The sequence below is a fragment of the Carlito syrichta genome, unplaced genomic scaffold (genome assembly GCF_000164805.1).
Source record: "Carlito syrichta isolate Samal-C Ts95f unplaced genomic scaffold, Tarsius_syrichta-2.0.1 Scaffold303640, whole genome shotgun sequence".
Lineage (NCBI taxonomy): Eukaryota > Metazoa > Chordata > Mammalia > Primates > Tarsiidae > Carlito > Carlito syrichta.
The window spans coordinates 231,904-240,244 of record NW_007247736.1 but is presented as its reverse complement, the minus strand read 5'-3'; the positions used below and the strand labels follow the sequence as shown (position 1 = coordinate 240,244).

The 8,341-nt window shown below is 37.9% G+C and overlaps 1 protein-coding gene across 3 annotated transcripts in view; it reads left to right on the top strand.

The window, feature by feature from the left end:
* The window catches only part of CUNH11orf49 (chromosome unknown C11orf49 homolog), a 227,722-nt gene that overhangs the window by 137,348 nt on the left and 82,033 nt on the right, over positions 1–8,341 (top strand). The window lies entirely within an intron of this gene.

Genomic DNA, 8,341 nt, shown 5'->3' with positions numbered 1-8,341 from the left:
GAAGGATCGCCGGAGCCCAGCAGGTTGAGGCTGCGGTGGCCAGGAGCATCCACTGCACTCCAGTCTGGGAGACAGAGTAAGACTCCAACTCAAAAAATAAATAAATAAAATAAAATAAAATATAATAGAAAACTTTACTTATATATATTTCTTACATATCACATATATTTATTTATATCTGAAATTCTTTTTAAATTTTAAATATTTAATATTGATTTTAATATTAAAAATTAATTTTAAATATTTGATTCATCTTTCAGATGGAAGAAATATGAAATCGGAGTTATAGATATAACTATAAAAACAATTTCACTATTTACTGTTTGCTAACATTATTTACATTTTTCTGAAGATACCAGTCAATGTTACTGTGCTAGGCAGGAAAGAGAAATAAAAGGCAGCCAGGTATGGTGACTCACACCTGTAATCCCAGCACTTTGGGAGGTAGAGGCAAGAGGATTGTTGAGCCTTGGGGTTCAAGACCAGCCTGGGCAACTTGGCAAGACCTTGTCTCTACAATAAATTAAAAAATTAGCTGAGTGAGATGGTGTGTGTCTGTAGTTCCAGCTATCTGGAAGGCTGAGACGGAAGGATCACCTGAGTCCAGCAGGTCGAGGCTGTGGTGAGCCATGATCATACCACTACACCCCAGCCTAGGTGACAAAGTGAGACTCCAATGAAAGAAGAAAGGAAGAAAGGGAGAGAGGAAGGAAGGAAGAAAGAATTTTAAAGGAAAAGAAAAATGATGCAATTGTAGATGATATGATTGGAAGAAAGAAGAAAGAAAAAAAGAAAGAAAGAAAAGAATTTTAAAGGAAAAGTTATGCAATTGCAGGTGATATGATTTTTTACCTGGAAAGCCCAAAATAATAAAATTGGAATCTATTATGTGCGTTATGAAAATTCAGCAAGGTGTGTGGACAAAACATACTCTAATCAATCATTGATTTTTAAAAAAACACTCTTTATATATTCAAACAAGAAGAAACAAATATAACAAAAGAAGATAAAATACCTGGGAACAAACCTAACAAGGATGCAAGAATTTAGGCAGTGGCTCACACCATGGGCACTTTGGGAGGCCTAGGCGAGAGGATTACCTGAGCCCAGGGGTTCAAGAGCAGCCTAAGCAACTTGGTGAGACCTCATCTCTACAATAAAATTAAAAAATTAGCCAGGTATTGTGGTACGTGGAAAGATTACTCAAGTCCAGAAAGTCAAGGCTGCCAGGGTCCGTGAGTATGTCACTGCACTCCTGCCTGGGCAACAGAGTAAGACTCCGACTCTAAGTAAATAAATAAATAAATGTAATTTTTTAAAAAAGAATGCAAGAACTTTATGAAGAGAACTTTAAAACACTACTGAAGATTCCAAAAAAAGATGTGAGCATGTGGAAAGGTATGGTATGTTCTTAGAAAGGAAGACTTAAAATCATAAAACTGCCAGTGGTCTTTAATCCATAAATTAATGTGATGTCAGTAAAAAAATAGCCTCAGAATTTTATTTGCTTATTTTGTTGAGACAAGCTGATCATAAAGCTCATACAGAAAAACTAAGTAGACTAGAAAAACCAGAAATATCCTGAAAAAAAAAAAAGAAAGAATGGGATACTAGCCCTACCAGACATTAGAATCTATTATAAGGGTAATAATTCCACTAATAATTGCTAACATATAGCATAATTGCCAGGCACTGTCCCAAGTACTTTAGATATAATAATTCATTTAATTCTGACAACAGTCCATTGGGATTAACCTGCTTAAACTTACACTGCCAATAAGTGGTAGAACTTGGATTTGAACTCACATGCTAGCTCCAGGGCACATGCTCTTCATCACCAGTACATTCATTATTGGCACACGAATAGATAAGGAATCAGTGGACCAGAATCAAAGCCTAGAAATTGACTCAAAAATGCTAATAATATTAATCTACTTTGGGGAGGAGAAGTATTTAAATTAGTGAGCACAACTGATAGTCATTGTAAAAATAAAAAGTTGCCTAGGCACGGTGGTGTGCATCTGTAATCCGAGATACTTGGAAGGCTGAGACAAGAGGATCACTTAAGTCCAGGAGTTTGAGGCAAGCCTGGGCAAAAAGTGAGACCCTCCATCTCTAAAATATATCGTGTGTGTGTGTGTGTGTGTGTGTTTGTGTGTAAAGTTAAGTTCTTTCCCGACACCTTACATGAAAATAAATTCCAGATAGATCAAAAATTTCAACATAAAAAATGAAAACATAAACACATACTCAAGGAAACCACAGGAAAACATTATTATCTCACAGAGGGAAGATGTTTCTGAGTATGACTGACAAAAAAGCTGGAAGCCATAAAATTTAAAAATGGATATATTTCATTACATAAAAAGGCAAAAAAAATCTGCCTGACCAAAAAATACTATAAAAAAACCAAAGATTAATAACAAACAGGGACAAAATATTTGCAACTCATATCACAGATGAAGGGCTAATTTCCTTATGTACAAAGTTTCTAAAAATCAATAATAAAAAATACTAAAAACTCAATAGAAAATTGAAGAATGGAAATGAGTAGAAAGTTTACAGTAAAGGATCATATAGATGATTATTTTGAATTATTTTTAAAATAACTTGATTGAAATATAATTCATATATCATACAATTCACCTATTTAAAGCATCCAATTCAGTGTTTTTAGTATATTCACAGAGTTGTGAGTCCATCACCAAAATCAATTTTAAAATATTGTCATTAAACTCTCTTCTCCCCCAAGAAAAAAGCTGTATACTCGTTAGCAGTAACTCCCCATTTCTCCTCATCCACCAACTTCCAGCACTAGGCAACCACTAATCTAATCTTTGTCTCTATGGCTGTGCCTATTCTGAACATTTAATGTAGACAGAAGCATACAATGTGTGAGCTTCTGTGTTTGGTTTCTCTCACTTAATGTTTTCAAGGCTTATCCATGTTGTAATCTATCAGTACTTCATTGCTTTTGATGGCTAAATAATACTCCAGTTGTATGATTATACCACATTTTGTTTATTTGTTCATCTGTTGATAGATGTTGAATTGTTTCTACTTTTTGACTATTATGAATAATGCTGCTATGGACGTTTGTGTACAATTTTTTTTTTTTTTTTTTTTTTTTTGAGATGGAGTCTCACTCTGTCGCCCAGACTGGAGTGCAGTGGCTGCTCCCGGCCACCGCAGCCTCGACCTGCTGGGCTCCAGCGATCCTTCCGCCTCACCCTTCCAAGTAGCTGGAACTACAGGCACGCACTACCACACCCGGCTAATTTTTTGATTTATTGTAGAGATGAGGTCTCGCTGCCCAGGCAGGTCTCGAACCCGTGGGCTCAGGCGATCCACTCACCTCAGCCTCCCAAAGGCGTGGGATTACAGGCTGAGCCACCAAGCCCGGCTTGTGTACAAATTTTTATATGAACATGTTTTCCTTTCTCTCGGATGTATACCTAGGAATAGAATGCTGAGTCATATGATAATTCTGTGTTTAACAGAACTGCCAGACTGTTTTCCAAAATGGCTGCCAACATATGTATGAGGTTTATAATTTCTCCACATTCCTGCCAACACTTGATATTATCTGTGTTTTTTATTATAGTCAGCCTACTGGGTATGAAATGGTATCTCATTTGATTTGTACTTTCTTGATGACTAATGATGTTTGAACATCTTTTCAAGTGCATATTGGTCATTTGTATATCTTCTTTGGCAAAGTTTTCATCCATAGTGTAGTATGTATCACCACTGTCTGAATAGAGCATAATTTGTTTTTTATCTGTTAATGAACACTAGGGTTTTATACAGTGTTTGTCTATTATGAATAAATCTTATGAATATTTTTCTGTAAGTCTTTTGTGGACATATGTGTTCATTTCTCTTGGGTAAATACCTATGTTGCAATTGATAACTGTTTTCCAAAGTGTTTGCACCATTTTACATTCCCATCAGCAATGTATGAGAATTCTAGTTATTACAGTTCCTTCTTGACATTGGTATTGTCAGTCTTTTTCATTTTAGCCATTATAGTGGGTATGAAGCGGTATCTCATTGTAGTCTTAGTTTGCATTTCCCTGATAGGTAATGATGTTCAACACTTTTTTATTACTTTATTGGCCATTTGTGTATCTTCCTTTGTGAAATACCTCAAATTTTTTGCCTAATTTTTAGTGCATTGTTTGTCTTCTTGCATTGAGTGGTAAGAGTTCTTTATATATTCTGTTGCAAGCCAAATATATATATCACAAATATTTCTTCCCATCCATGGCTTGTTTATTTATTTCCCTGGTGGTAACTTTTCTTGAACAGAAGTCCATTTTAGCCATTTTTTTCTTTTATAGGAATGCCTTCTGGGTCCAGTCTAAAAAAAAATCTTTGCCTACCCTAAATTTGTGACAGTATTTACTTATATTTTCTTCTAAAACCATTAAAGTATTAGCTTTTATATTTAGGTTTATAATTCATCTTGAATTGTTTTTTTGTTGGTGGTTTGAGGTTAGAGTCAAGATTCTTCCCTCACCACCCCCCACCCTCCACCTAGCCCCCATGGTTAACCAGTTTTTATTGAAAAGACTTTCCCTTTCATATTTAATTGTTTTGGTTCCTTTGTAAAAGGAAAAATTTTAAAAATCAATTGACCATATATTCACATGTCTATTTCTGGATTATCTATTCTGTTCCATTGATCTGAGGTAATGTACACCCTTTAACTTTTTCTTTTTCAAGGTTGTTTGGTCATTCAAGGTCCTTTGCATTTCCATATAATACTTAGAATAAACTTGACAGTTTCTACAAAAAAAGCCTAGTAAGAATTTGATCAAAATTGTGAAGAATCTATAGATCTGTTAGGGGAGAATTATCATCTTTGCAACATTGAATCTTCCAATCCATGAACATAATACATTTTTATTTGGGCTTCTTGCATTTCCCTCAACAATACTTTATTGTGTTGAATGTATAAATCTTAAGCATTTTATTAAATTTATCCCTAAGTAATTCATGTTTTGTGCTACTATTGTAGATTATGCTATTTTAAAAATTTCTTTTTAGCTAACTATTCATTGCAATATGGAAATATAATTGCTTTTTATAAATTACTCTTGTATTCTGTGACCTTACTGAGCTCACTTATTCCAGTAGTTTCTTTGTAGATTCCTTAAAATATTTTACATATAAAAATTATGTTACATACAAGTAAAGACAGTTTTACTTCTTTCTTCGCAATCTCTATTGAGTGCTTTTTGTGTGTATGTGTGTGTCTGTCTGTCTTTCTTGCACCCTATTACAATGTTAAATGGAAGTGATGAGAGCAGTTATCCTTGCCTTGTTCCCAGTCATGGCAGAAAAGTTTGTAGTCTTTCAAATTAAGTTATATTTTTATTAGGCTGAAGAAGTTTACTTTTATTTTTAGTTTACTGAGAATTTTTACTGTAAATCAGTATTCAAATTTTTTTTACATCTATAGAGATAATCAGATCATTTTCCCCCTTTATGCAGCTAATATGGATAAATCCATCTTAGTCCTGATTTATTTTCCTTTTGCTATATTCCTGGATTTGCTTTACTGATATTTCGTTAATGATTTTTACATCTATCTACATGAGATATTTTAGACCACAGGTTTCTTTTCTTATAATATCTTTGTCTTTTTTGAGTGTTAGGATTATAGTGGCCTCATAAAATCAGTTTTGAAGTTTCTCTTTTTATTCCAAAGGAATTTATTTAAGATTGGTAATTTTAAAAAAATATCTTTTTCTATGAAGACTTTTCTGAATTTTTTAATTAGGTTCAATATGCATTTTCTAGCTTTTTCCTTAAACTTATAATGCATATATTTGCTTAAATTCTGTCTTGCTTATCCCTGTGTTCCTAACATCTAGCTAAGTGCTTGTGATGTCAAGGTACGTGGGGTGTAGTTGTTCTGTGGGTTCTTGATTTCTTTTTTTTTTTTTTTTTTCCTTTTTTACTTACATTAAATATATCGGTAAATCAGCAGTTGCATTCTGTTACATGATTGTTATATTGGGAGAGGAAGAAAGGCAAATACTTTCTTAGAAGCAAAAACAAAAACAGAAAAACCACACCCTCCCCCCAAAAATAATTGACCAGAAGAAAAAAATGAAGAGTTGGGAAATAAAAAACTAAGATCCCCAAGCCCAACAGAGCTCAAAGGAAGGCAGAAGAGCTGGTAGGAAGTAGAAGGAATGCAGCAGATAGGCCCAGAAGCTAAGGCCAATCCCGTTCCTACAGGGAGTGGGACGAAGCCTGGGAAAATGGTTTCCCAGCCCCAAGGCAACCTGCTCCATGGGGAAAGCTGCACCGAGAAAGAACTTCATTTCTAAGAGACTTAAAGAGAGCCGAGCCACCCTAGTTCTTCCACTTGTAAAAAGGATGCACTGGGTGCTTTGGGGGCTAGGAGGTTCTGGGAAAGAAAGGGGGAAATGTATATGTGTTTCAGGGTCATGGGAACTAAGGCTGCCCCTGGAAAAGAAGAGAACTGAGGCCTAAGTGGAAGAAACTGAACTGGGTCCTTCAGAATAGCAGCCTCATGGATTTCTCAGCTGCCCTGGAACAGAAGGTAGTCTGTAAGCATAAAGGGCAGAATGGTGCCAATCCTAGGTCATTGTGACCTTTCCTATCTTTCTTTCCCAAAACTCTGGGTTGGAACAAGAAGGAACTCTCTTGCCTTTATGGCTTCCCACAGACATCCTAAGACACCTGATGAGGGATATGAAGGGAGGCTAGAGATTTAGAAAGGACTGAGGTCCTCTGATGATGTGAGACGGTTGTGAGGTACCTTTGATGCTAGTCATTTCCTGTCTCCAGGAGCTGGTGGTATGACATAAGGGCACCACGAGGAAGCCTCTGTGGTACTAGCCCCTAGTGGTACGTGGGTGAAACCAGTGGCTGCGTGGGGCCAGGGGTGGGGGAGAGAAGGATGGAGGCACTAAATCCAAGATACTAACAAAGGGAAAGAGAAAGAGGGCCTGATGGGAGGCAGGGCAGAACAGACTATGCAGTGGGAGTAAAGGTCATATCTATGTATAGGGAAGTAGCAAAGACATGGTAATGGTTATCAAGTTGAATGTGAAACCTGGGAAAGGACAGAAAACTCCTCCTTTTGCCTGATCCCTCTTTTGCTCCCCTGCCCTGGCCTGTGCTATCCTGAGACCACTCCCCACTTGCTCAGTTAATTCTCCAGGAAAGGCAAGCCTGTACTCAAGAGTTAGGTTGGCAAGAATATAGGTGATGATCAGAGTTTGGGGAAGCGAACTGTGGATATTGGGCTTGAGTGGCTGCCACTGGTACTTTTCTCTATGGCCCCCCTGACCTCATATATGCCTCAGATTCCATTTAATTAAAAAGGTGGGAGACCTGGTAAATCAACCAAAACCCCCATAAAACAAGTGTTCCTACTGAACTACCATCAAGTGTAAACTGCAGGGGCATATGGTGGCTGGGTCTGAGGCCATCTAAAGGCCAGAGGGGAAAATGCACATGTATAAATTAGAGGATGGATATTAGAAACTGGTCCCTCCTCCAATTAGATTGCAGCAGAGCCAAAGAAGCAGGCAACCAACGAAGAGTCTTTGTAGGACTTTGGGGTCCAATCTCCACTACAGGGGAGAAGCTACCTTAAGATGAGGGTGGGTGAGGGGAAACTGAGCCCTGGAAGAGTTACAGAGCTACAGGTGACACTGCAACTCCACCTCTGCCCAGTCAGATAACAGCGCACCTCCCACCTGGTGCCTGAGAGCCTGCCTCCCCATTCTCACCTCTATCTAGGGAATACCCTCCACAAGGCCAACTCATGGATACCTCGGTGTTTTCAAATATGAGAAACTTCAACCAAATAAAAACAAAAAGGAAATGTTTCCTTACTCCTTCCTGCTCTGAGCTTTATTCTTCCCCAGGGCCCTTAATGTGACTGAACCGGAAACTTGCTTCCTCAGTTCCAGGGTTCACCACCTTCTCCATCCTGGGGTGAGGAGAAAGGATCAAGAACAGGAATTGACCATAAGCAGAAGGAGGAAGGGGCAGAAGACAAAAGTTGTTTTCTGAAAAAATGGGGAAGAACACTGGGAGGAAGAGAAAAGATAAGTAGGTCCCTGTCTTGAACCTACAATTCAAAATGAAGAAAGTTTGTTTTGGATGGTAAGTCCTGGGGGGAGTTGATCCCCAAGCCCCGTGGAGGGTAGGAGGCCAGTGGCAACAGCTGCCTGGTGTTGGTTGCTGAAGTGTTAACAAGTGCCATGATGGAGCTGTCAGGAGGCAGCCCTTGGGAGCCAGGGCTCAGTGTGCTGTTATTGTAGGGACTGTATAGCAACTGAGGGGGGGG